Source organism: Melozone crissalis, unplaced genomic scaffold (genome assembly GCF_028551555.1).
Source record: "Melozone crissalis strain CALT ecotype California unplaced genomic scaffold, PUWL_Pcris_2 ptg000062l_1, whole genome shotgun sequence".
In the NCBI taxonomy this organism is placed as follows: Eukaryota; Metazoa; Chordata; class Aves; order Passeriformes; family Passerellidae; genus Melozone; species Melozone crissalis.
The window spans coordinates 2233041-2245248 of NW_026535840.1; the positions used below are offsets into that span (position 1 = coordinate 2233041).

A 12208-nucleotide genomic window follows, 5' to 3' on the forward strand; every position below is an offset into this window, starting at 1 on the left:
GTGCCAGCTTGGGACTAGCAATGTGGAGAAGCAATCAGTTGAGACAGAATTTTTTTCCCCTTACATCCTACTTCTTCTGTTACTTGAATATTTCTGCAGATATTGTAGCAGTTCCCTTTAATACTCCATCACACACTGTACCCATCATTGCTGCCTGATCCTGAGCTGCTGCTCACATAGCTCCTGATGCTTCTCACACCAGAATCACTTGTCACTGTGATCAGGGAGGATGAGACAGCCCTGAGGAGTTGTGGCATTGTCCATCTGCCACTCTCTCCTGGGAGCGGTGTGCAGACAAAATGAGTGCTCACATACAAGTGAAGGGGAGTTGCTGAATAATCCTCCTGCAGAATATTGAGTGGTGCCTATCTCGAGTCACTGCATGTCTGAAAATGGGCAGCAGCAGCTGTGGGAGAGCAAACCAACTGCTGCAGATTCTACTTCATCACTCCCAATTAAAGAATAAACAATCAGGTGAAAATAATGCAGCTCTATGCTGTCAGTACCTACCTTTTACATCAAGAAATCAGATTGAAAGATTCCTTCAGGTGCTGTAACCCAAAGCTTTTGCAACAGCACATGAAATGGAAGTAATCCAGAGATGGTATCTGCAGGTATGTTTGAAACATATGAATAAGTATTTCCTTTACTTGTTCAGATTTACTGAGGTAAAACTGAATGTGTTTGGTAACTTCTCTAATTATAGTAATTTATGTTTTCTAGTCGAAGTGATCATTGTCTCTTACCACACACATTAAGCTGTTCTTGCTCTCCTGGTTTTTTGTTTCCTAAAACAGTAGCCAGAAGAGAATATATATGAAATTTCCTGTGATTTTGGTTAGTAGCCCTCCAGGGCCTGAATGAACCAGTACAACTGGAACAAATTTTAGAGCCACTGCATTGGTGTGATCTTGAGACATGCAGATCTCATGCTTCCCTGCAGCAATTGAAGCTTTCTGGGTCTGTGCTTCAGGCAGAGTCATTTCAGCCATCCCAGTAACTGCAAGAGATCTTTGGCTGGTCTCTCACTGGTGCAGGAATTTGGGTTTTGCTGAGCTCCATTGTGTTCTCTGTAGGTGAATGTGCCTCTCCTTGAAGCCTTAATTGACTTCTTCTGTTGGTGATATCCATCAAAAACAGGAGGGCAGAAAGCTTGGTTATCTCTAGATAAAACAGATAGAGGAGTTTAGATAATGCCACTTCCACTTTACTTTTGTACTTGAAGTGTTTTATTTAGGAAAGTAGTTTAGGCTGAGAGTCGGAGCAGTGTTCTTTCAGTGACATTTGGTGTAAGAATATTTCTAAATCTGCATAAATTCTCTTCATTGTTGTTGCAGCATTCCTCCAGGGGCAGGTCCTCAGCTAATGATCACAGAATCTTTGAATCACAGAATAGTTTGGGTTGGAAGGCATCTTTTGCATTTAGAATAAATGTGACAGCTGGGGTCAGATTGAAATAAGATTCTAGATCTGGGAACACAAATTCTGTTCAGTGCTAGCACTGACTCTTTCAATAGTTTGAAAGATGTGCTGGCTTGTGGTAACTATTTGAAGAAGGAATTGGAGCTGTTCTTGCTTATGAAAGTATTTCAGAGCTTCATAGGAGTTTACTCAGGAATTGCAGTAGTGCCCAGTACCCATTAATAAAGCTAAAGCTGTTTGGAATCACAGAGTGTAGAAGAAGTGTGGAAGAGGGCAGGCATCTGTGATGAAAAAGTTCAAACCACACTTAGTCTTTTTAAGAACTGATTCTAATGCTTTTGGTGGTGATATGATGATGAAAAATGAAGGGAATGGCATAACCTGGCAAGAATTCAGTAATCAGTGAAGAGAGAGCTCAGTATGATGCTGTGTTTGTTTTGGTTTAGGGCAAATTTTGGGAGTGGTTTTTTTTTAGAAAGGAAATTCAAGCAGCTCCTCCCCCAAGTAGTTTTTTTAAGGAGGTAAACTTTTTTTGAGAAAAGTTGGAAAAACCTATTTATTTAACAAGCAAAGTATTCACAAGCATAAAAATGAATACTATTAAAGCATGGAGCTTTGTGTTGTTCCGAAGGGATGGCAGACTTGGAGAGGGTCCTTTTTGTGGGGTGCAGCTGGGCTCGCTCAGTCTGTCATCATCCTGGCCCTGGTGGGTCTCAGGTGGGAGCTCCTGATGGTTTTGGGTTTTCAGTCCAGAGCAGGCTGACCAGTTCCAAGAAGAGGAAAAGTCATAGTTCAGGGAACTTCTCTGCCTCAGCTGGCTAAAACATGAACTGAAGGTAAAGGAGAGCTCTCTGCTGCTGTGTGTGCTGCAGGCAGCAGTGTCTGTGAGAGAGAGTGAGAGCTGAAGCTTTTGTGGGTTTGGGCTGCCTCAGACATTCCAGTGCTTCTCCTTCTCCCTCTCTCTGCCCTCAGAGCTAGTTTGGAAAGCACAGAACTCAATGCCAGCACAAGCAGAGCAGACTGGGGACACAAGCATCATAAAGCCACCCTAGGACAGAGGCCAAATGTTGTAGTGACGTGATTGTCTTCTACAGAAGAGACTGGGAGATTTATAAACTTTAGGACTTTTGACCTTCCCTGAAAAACCTATTCACTGTTAAATGACTGCATGAGCTTGAAAAATGCAAAAATGAGGGCAGCTATGTCCCCATGGGACTAATGCAGAATTTGATGCTTTCAGAGAAGGCTCTGTCTGTTGGGCTTTGGCTCAAACTGGGTTTAGCAGGAAGTTGTCAGCATTCCTGTTTGTTCTGGCCTAAATCCTCATGGCTGGCATTTCAGAAGCTTGTGAGAAGAAGAGCTGGAACAGAACCTGATCTTTCCAAAGCATTCTCAAAAACTAAATGAGGGCCATTCAGTCAATACCTGATGTGCACTGGGTATAAATCTTCAGGTGAAATTCAGGGTGAAAAAAATCTGAGAGTTGAGCCACACCATATCTGGTTCTGTGTGAACAGAAGTCTGACTGTTCCTGGGTGCCATTGCATGTGGCTGTTTTCCATTTTGTTAAGGAGAAATTATGTTGGATTTTTTAGTGTTTAATTTTTAAATGAATAAATTTTATCTAAATGAAACTGCTTCAGTATTGTTGCAGTAATACAGAAGGCAGTAGGTTTCTGTTCATTCTAGGGTGTCAGAGAAAATGTAGGATTTTGAACATTTCCCAGCTCCCTGGTGCATGAGAGGTGTTCGTTTCCCTCCTAGCTTGTGACCTATTTAAAACTGAGCTGTGTGCTGTGCTTTACATATCCCTTCTGGTACAACCACAATTAATCTTTTTCTTTTTCCAATTTCAACATTTGCTGCAATAATTTTCACATGGTTGGTCACAGCAGCCATTAGGGAGATAAGGTTATAGGATGTGGGAACAAAAAGCTGGTGAGACAATATTATACCAGGTTGTTTTCAATGACAAACTGAAAATCAAAAGGATGATGAGCAGTGATGTTCTGGTGTTAACATCTTTGACCTGCAGATTCAGCTGAAGTCTAAACACCAGAAGACAAGAGCATACTTAAATTTTTTTGCTCCAAATTTATTATGTAGCTTGGTGTTGGTAGTGTTCAGGTGTATTTACAGATCTCTTTTGAGGTCCCATATTTTTGCAGTTTCAGAAGCATTTCCAATATCATAGATGATTTTGTGAATCAAATGGAAACATGGATTTAAATTCTGGTGAATAACCTCTCAGGTTTTTGCTTGGCTTTGTGAAATAACACAGCTCTTTTTAGTGTATTGTTATATACATTTCTATTTCTTTTGTTAAATTAGTATGACCATGAAAGATAATACACATTGATGAAATCTTTTCCGTCCTTTTTGTATGCGTAATTTATTCAGAAAAAGTGGTGCAACCGTGCCTTTCCTGGAGTTTCTTCTACATAAACAAGCTTGGAATTTTTTTATGTAAATAGATAAATATTTGAATCTTAAGTGCCTAATTATTTCTTCCAGTCAGACAGCTACTTCCCTCTTTTTTCCCCTCTGAGTTGCTGAATGGTGCATTGAGGGTAAAGGAGGAGAAAACAGGGCTCCAGGAGAAGAAGATTGCACTTACACTGCACCATGAGGAAACTGCTTGGTGTGCAGGAATGGCTTTCAGGTGTGTGGGAGCATGGATCTGGAGAGTTCTGCCATGTCTGATTCAAGGTGTTGGTAAATTCCAGAGCTGGCGTTTGCACTCCTTAAACCTTCCAACTGTTTCCTAAAGAGCTGCCATGCTGTGTGCTGCCAGGGTGTGTTTGTGGCACAGCACTTCAGGGAGAATCCCTTGTGCAGTGGTTATTGTCTGGCACTCACTGGATTTCATAAATACTTACTTGTCTGGGTATTCTGTAAGACGTATTTTAACCTTAATAGTTTTATGATGTTCAGAAATTGTTTGGCTTTGCAGCTTATCAAAGAATGTGTACTTACTAAGGAGACCTTTCTGGTTACCTTACTGAACATAAATTTGTATCTTATTTACAAAGTTTTCAAGGAATCTAACATTCAGCAAACTAATTAGGAGGTGTATTTTCCATTATTTACTGAAAGATTTCCAAAACAATGTCAAAAACCTTCTATTTCTTTTCCTAACTCTTAGCACTCAAGATGGAATGTGGTGTTTATTCTGCTGCTGTAACATACTGATTTAAGCTTGAGGTGTAGTATCAAAGCAAGGCTGTTGGAGGGATTTGAAATTGTGTTGTGTCATAATTGTAGGGGTAGAACTGAAACTGTGTGTAGGTTAACTGGAATCATTATTTTCTAGAGAGTTTTTTAATATTTCTAGGAGTAATTTTTAAAATTGAAATGACAGCTCAGTAGTGCTGCAGACATTTCTGCTTTTTGTTTGGCTGGGCAGGCTTCACACATGCTGGAATTCCTTACAGTCAGGCACAAGAAAGCAGTCTTGGTCTTCTTCTTTTCTTCTGCAAAATGTCCTTGTGACCAACAAGTATTTTCCTTCATAAATGATATTTAAAGTGCATTTTTTATTTCAGTCAGTGCTGAAGCTCTGATGGAGCCAGGGTGCCAGCACAAGTATTTTAAATGTGTTCCTTTAAAGCTGTTCCTTACCTCTGTAGGGATGTATTGAGGAAATGAAGGAAATAATTTTTAAAATAATTATTAAAAAAAAAGAAAAAAGGAAGGAAGACTGCAAGTGACAGACTGCTGAGCAGTGACTGTTGTTTATGAAATGTGTAGAGATGTGTGAAAGCTTGTTCTTTCTCAGCTCAAAATTTCTATCAGAATTTTCACAATTGCAACAATAACTTATTTGAAGCTTTAATTTTAGGATTTTCAGCTCTCAGTCTTTGCAACCAGTCTTGCCTTTTCTGAAGAGTTCTTTCCTACTTTCCGGTGGGCTGGGGGTTGTGTGCAAAAGTGAGGAGAGCTTCAGGGCCTTTATATGAGCTGTGATTTCTGTGTGGAAGGCAGGGCTGGGGTGCTGAAGAGTTGGGTGTTCCCAAGGCTGGATTTGGTGGCTCTCTCTTCCCAGAGTGCACTTCTGGTGAGTGCTGCAGTGAAACCTGGCTGCCCCCAGGGTCATCCTGTTCCATGTGAGCTCAGCAGCACCTGCAGTGCTGCACTGCACAGGGGAACTGAGAAAACTGAATTGACAGGGCTGGAGAGAGGCTGTGCATTGGAAATGCGAGCCTGGGGAGCTGACTCCCAAACTGGGGAAAGCTCTCTGAAAATCAGTACAGGAATCTGAGGTGTTCAAATTAGGAACGCAGGTTTTCACATTTAGCACAGGGTTTACAAAATCAACTGCTGTACAACCAAATAAGGAGAAAAAGAGTTTAACAGCTCTTCAGATCTTAGTGCAAACAGTATGTCAGTATTTATGGCAATTGAGTGATCTACCCAGAGTTTCCAAAAAACGAAAATGGAAGGTGACTCTGTCACTGTAAACATGAAATAGAAAACAAGATATATTAAATGCTCTGAGTCTTAGCCCTCCATGCTTCCACATGTAATTTTGAAGAAGCAGTCACTTTTATATTGTCATGCTGATTTATTCAGATACATTGTGAAGAAATGTGAAGCATGTTAAGTGATTTAACTGTCCTCCCCTTTGTCTACTTTCAAGTTGCTGTGGTGATGGAAAATGGGAGACATATGGATTGATCTGGCTTTATGGATGGCTGTGAAACTGGGCAGCAGGGAGATGCTTGAAAAATGTCGTGTTTGAGCATTAGAAGGTGTCATGAATTATGACTGGGGCTCCTCAGTGTCAGTAAAGCAGCTCCTGAGCCTAAACCCTGCTGAAGGACTCTGTTTGCAAGAAAGTAGTGGTGAGAGGCCTTACAATCACTAAATGCCAAGCTGCCCTGGCTGTGACCCAGGTGTGCTGTCAGAGGAGATATTTCAGGGTGATTACTGGTTTAGTGTTGTTAAAAAGGACCCAGGGTGGTCTGAGCATAATAACAGATTATTGTAAACATTGAGTGGTAGAGGCTTGCAGGGAGAGGGTTGTGAGACCTGTGCTGCCCTTCAAGCAGATTAATGCAGTGTCTGTGATTTGCCTGCTCACTCACAAGACCAATAAAGCAAGCAAAGGAGGGGCTCTCAGATGAGGAAATTGGAGAGGAGGGATGATGGCAGATGATGGCAGAGGCTCATCAGAGGCACATCATTTTAATCAGTGAGGGAGAAAAGGCACCACTTGATGGGCATGGATGCATGTTGAATTCTATGCAACCTTTAACATTTAGCAAAATAATTTCCCTGCTGATGTTTAACCAGGTCTCTGTGCTGCTTTTCAGTTTGTAGAGCACTAATTACAGCACTCCTGTGATGTGTAAAGATGCTGTGCATTAGTGGTGTGCAAAGCTGTGCCAGGATATGCACCTGACTCATGGAACTGTTGGAAGCAGTGTTTTCCAAGAGATTTTTCAGTCATAAGTTTTGAGATGTGTTCAGGAATGTTTGAGAAGCTCTTAGGCCTGATAGAGTGTTTGGAGCTAAGCTTGAGAATTGTAATATTACAGATTCCAGAATATGAGTAGTAGCTTTTGAACAGGTTATGTGAAAGGTTGGAAGAGACATCACTAAATGATTGCTGTTATAATAAAATGAACACCACTACGAGTCATTATTTTGCACAGGTTCTGTGAGAAAAATAAATATACCTCTAAGCAAACACTGCTGCATATATTTGGGTAAAAATTCTGGAATTCATATTTCAGGGACACAAAGTGTATGGAATGGTTTTTACAGGTAGGAGGAAATCAAGAGATTGAACCACAACTAAGCAAAGTGGTTGGCACACCTCCCAAGAGAGATGGTTCAAACTGTCATATGTGTGTGTGCACTTGTACAGGGATGGTCAGCAATCCCAGAGCTGTCCAGCTGCATCAGCACAAGGCTGAGCCACTTGGATTTCCTGTCCTGCCCTCCTGGTCTTGGTGAGAGAGCCCCGAGTGTGAATGCTCAGTGTCTGCAGGGGTTGTTCTGCGCCAGGCGCTGGCACAGCACCGTGCTGAGAGTGCTGCTGGGGCTCATTGTGCAGGGAGAGTTGAGTTCACTGTGCAGGGGGAGTTGAGTTCACTGTGAGGGAGAGTTGAGTTCACTGTGAGGGGGAGTTGAGTTCACTGTGCAGAGAGAGTTGAGTTCACTGTGCAGAGAGAGTTGAGTTCACTGTGCAGGGAGAGTTGAGTTCACTGTGAGTGGGAGTTGAGTTCACTGTGAGGGAGAGTTGAGTTCACTGTGAGGGGGAGTTGAGTTCACTGTGAGGGAGAGTTGAGTTCACTGTGCAGAGAGAGTTGAGTTCACTGTGCAGAGAGAGTTGAGTTCACTGTGCAGAGAGAGTTGAGTTCACTGTGCAGGGAGAGTTGAGTTCACTGTGAGTGGGAGTTGAGTTCACTGTGAGGGAGAGTTGAGTTCACTGTGAGGGGGAGTTGAGTTCACTGTGAGGGAGAGTTGAGTTCACTGTGCAGAGAGAGTTGAGTTCACTGTGAGGGAGAGTTGAGTTCACTGTGAGGGAGAGTTGAGTTCACTGTGCAGAGAGAGTTGAGTTCACTGTGCAGGGAGAGTTGAGTTCACTGTGAGGGGGAGTTGAGTTCACTGTGCAGGGAGAGTTGAGTTCACTGTGAGGGAGAGTTGAGTTCACTGTGAGGGAGAGTTGAGTTCACTGTGAGGGAGAGTTGAGTTCACTGTGCAGAGAGAGTTGAGTTCACTGTGCAGAGAGAGTTGAGTTCACTGTGCAGGGAGAGTTGAGTTCACTGTGCAGGGGGAGTTGAGTTCACTGTGAGGGAGAGTTGAGTTCACTGTGAGGGAGAGTTGAGTTCACTGTGAGGGAGAGTTGAGTTCACTGTGCAGAGAGAGTTGAGTTCACTGTGAGGGAGAGTTGAGTTCACTGTGAGGGAGAGTTGAGTTCACTGTGCAGAGAGAGTTGAGTTCACTGTGCAGGGGGAGTTGAGTTCACTGTGAGGGGGAGTTGAGTTCACTGTGCAGGGAGAGTTGAGTTCACTGTGCAGGGAGAGTTGAGTTCACTGTGAGGGAGAGTTGAGTTCACTGTGAGGGGGAGTTGAGTTCACTGTGCAGAGAGAGTTGAGTTCACTGTGCAGGGAGAGTTGAGTTCACTGTGCAGGGAGAGTTGAGTTCACTGTGAGGGAGAGTTGAGTTCACTGTGAGGGAGAGTTGAGTTCACTGTGCAGGGAGAGTTGAGTTCACTGTGAGGGAGAGTTGAGTTCACTGTGCAGAGAGAGTTGAGTTCACTGTGAGGGAGAGTTGAGTTCACTGTGCAGGGAGAGTTGAGTTCACTGTGAGGGAGAGTTGAGTTCACTGTGAGGGGGAGTTGAGTTCACTGTGCAGGGAGAGTTGAGTTCACTGTGCAGGGAGAGTTGAGTTCACTGTGCAGGGAGAGTTGAGTTCACTGTGCAGGGAGAGTTGAGTTCACTGTGAGGGAGAGTTGAGTTCACTGTGCAGGGAGAGTTGAGTTCACTGTGAGGGAGAGTTGAGTTCACTGTGAGGGGGAGTTGAGTTCACTGTGAGGGAGAGTTGAGTTCACTGTGAGGGAGAGTTGAGTTCACTGTGAGGGAGAGTTGAGTTCACTGTGCAGGGAGAGTTGAGTTCACTGTGAGGGAGAGTTGAGTTCACTGTGAGGGGGAGTTGAGTTCACTGTGCAGAGAGAGTTGAGTTCACTGTGCAGGGAGAGTTGAGTTCACTGTGAGGGGGAGTTGAGTTCACTGTGCAGGGAGAGTTGAGTTCACTGTGAGGGAGAGTTGAGTTCACTGTGCAGGGAGAGTTGAGTTCACTGTGAGGGAGAGTTGAGTTCACTCTGCAGAGAGAGTTGAGTTCACTGTGAGGGAGAGTTGAGTTCACTGTGAGGGGGAGTTGAGTTCACTGTGCAGGGAGAGTTGAGTTCACTGTGAGGGAGAGTTGAGTTCACTGTGAGGGAGAGTTGAGTTCACTGTGAGGGAGAGTTGAGTTCACTGTGAGGGAGAGTTGAGTTCACTGTGCAGGGAGAGTTGAGTTCACTGTGCAGGAGAGTTGAGTTCACTGTGAGGGAGAGTTGAGTTCACTGTGCAGGAGAGTTGAGTTCACTGTGAGGGAGAGTTGAGTTCACTGTGCAGAGAGAGTTGAGTTCACTGTGCAGAGAGAGTTGAGTTCACTGTGCAGGGAGAGTTGAGTTCACTCTGCAGGGAGAGTTGAGTTCACTGTGCAGGGAGAGTTGAGTTCACTGTGAGGGGGAGTTGAGTTCACTGTGCAGAGAGAGTTGAGTTCACTGTGCAGGGAGAGTTGAGTTCACTGTGAGGGAGAGTTGAGTTCACTGTGAGGGAGAGTTGAGTTCACTGTGAGGGAGAGTTGAGTTCACTGTGAGGGAGAGTTGAGTTCACTGTGCAGGGAGAGTTGAGTTCACTGTGCAGGAGAGTTGAGTTCACTGTGAGGGAGAGTTGAGTTCACTGTGCAGGAGAGTTGAGTTCACTGTGAGGGAGAGTTGAGTTCACTGTGCAGAGAGAGTTGAGTTCACTGTGCAGAGAGAGTTGAGTTCACTGTGAGGGAGAGTTGAGTTCACTGTGAGGGAGAGTTGAGTTCACTGTGCAGGGAGAGTTGAGTTCACTGTGAGGGAGAGTTGAGTTCACTGTGAGGGAGAGTTGAGTTCACTGTGCAGGAGAGTTGAGTTCACTGTGAGGGAGAGTTGAGTTCACTGTGCAGAGAGAGTTGAGTTCACTGTGCAGAGAGAGTTGAGTTCACTGTGAGGGAGAGTTGAGTTCACTGTGAGGGAGAGTTGAGTTCACTGTGCAGGGAGAGTTGAGTTCACTGTGCAGGGAGAGTTGAGTTCACTGTGAGGGAGAGTTGAGTTCACTGTGCAGGGAGAGTTGAGTTCACTCTGCAGGGAGAGTTGAGTTCACTGTGCAGGGAGAGTTGAGTTCACTGTGCAGGGAGAGTTGAGTTCACTCTGCAGGGAGAGTTGAGTTCACTCTGCAGGGAGAGTTGAGTTCACTGTGCAGGGAGAGTTCTTTCTCCTCTGTGTTTCTGCTCTGCGCTGGATTTCCCTGGGCCATTGCTGGTGCAGACATCTCTGCATTGTTGCCCTGCACAGGAGGAGTGTTCAGGCTTTCCAGTAACACCTTCCAGTGCAGTAGAATCATTGCAGGTACTCTGTTGAATAATTCCAGATTTACTTGGGTAACAGATCTGAGATGTGAGCACTGCTGAAATGAGGGTGCCTAAAGCCTGGACCTTAAACACAGGTACTGCAGTCTGTGTTAGTTTGTACTGTAGTTTAGGAGCTTGCTCAGGCACAGTGAATGAAAAGAACATGTATGTTTATTAAGTGATTGTTTTTAATGGCTACTTTTGAGATTATTGCACTTCACCTGCAGCTTACTCATGAGATTAGTTTTAGTTGCTGTGTTTTGCAGCATTTACTGTAGTGCTCTGTAATTGCTGCATTGAGCAGAACTCAGGTGCTGGGGTCTTTTTAGCCTCAAAGCTGTCGATGTGTCTGCAGAGCAGAGCAGAATTACAAAGCACAGACCGTGTGTGCTTCTGGCTTGTTCTGACAACCGCCCTGATATTTTTACACAAGTCTCTACAAGGCTTGCTTTGGTCACAACCAAAATAACTGAGATTTGTTTACTGACCTATAATGAAAGCCTCTTTATGCCTTTGTAACACTCTTCTGTTAGTCAGACACATTTCCTTCTGTACTAGTTGTGAAATCTCTTTTTGCTTAGTCTGGTGGAGAGTTGTGATATTTGTTATGTTTCAAAATGTGTGTTCATAGAATCAGAAAAGTAGGTGAGAAAGGAGCACAGGAAGTCTTGCAGAATCCACACATCCCAAACCAGAACTATATGTAAGAGAGCAATTCCAGCAGTTGGGTTTTTTCTGTAGAATGCCTATCCCTATGTGTGCTGCAACTTCTCAGTGCAATCTGTACTGGTATTTCACTATCCTTCTTGTTAAAGTATTTCCCCTTTATTTGTTTTTCTTCCTTCCATTTAAATAATATGGGTTTTTTTTCCTTTTCTCCTGTCCACAGAGAACAGATGATTCAATTCCTTTTTATATACTCAAAATGATCCACGATTTTTGTAAATTTTTTCTTTGCAGCCTCAGTTTCTTCATTTCTCTAAATCCAAGTGTTCTTTTTTGAGGACTCTTGTGTGTGTCCAGTGCTCTCCCCCCCTCTTGTTTTGGAAAGAGTTTTTCACAGCAGCAGAGAGCAGGGTTTGTAGTGCCCACAACTGTTCCACATCACTTCAGCTGTGGATTTGTCATTGTTAAAGATGATGAAAGGTAACCAGATGTTTCTACAGGCTGCAATCTATTAATTCACTTCTCTTCAATGCTGTTTGTTTCAGGCAGAATTGGAGATGGATTTAAAACAGAGCTGCATGTTTCCATTAAGATGTGAATTCTCTGTTGTGGTTCTTTTGTAGGACTGCAATATAGCTGGCAGTTAGTTTTTTCCAATTTGAGTATAGACGTGTGCATGTTGGAATGTGTGTTTTTAAATTGCTTTTAGGTGCAGGTCTGTTTATGCTAGTTATTGAGACTGTTGCAGTTTTCATCTTGCCCTTTGTAATCTTCTTCTCTTTCAGCTTCCTCTCTTCTTCATAACCTTGGTTGAGAATATTTAGGGTATTTTCCAGCTGCAGAAAAAAGTTCTGATGAGCCTTACTTTAATATATATTTCTGTTTGATTGTGGTGCTTCATTGTCTATTCCAGCATGTTTTCCCTGATGATGCTTTTGTACAATCCTTACACTAATTTCATTTAGAG

At 43.4% G+C, this 12208-nt stretch overlaps 1 protein-coding gene across 4 annotated transcripts in view; it reads left to right on the plus strand.

Moving 5' to 3' along the window:
- CTNNA3 (catenin alpha 3) overlaps window positions 1-12208 on the plus strand; it is a 411267-nt gene that overhangs the window by 53419 nt on the left and 345640 nt on the right. The gene's annotated exons all lie outside the window — the stretch shown is intronic.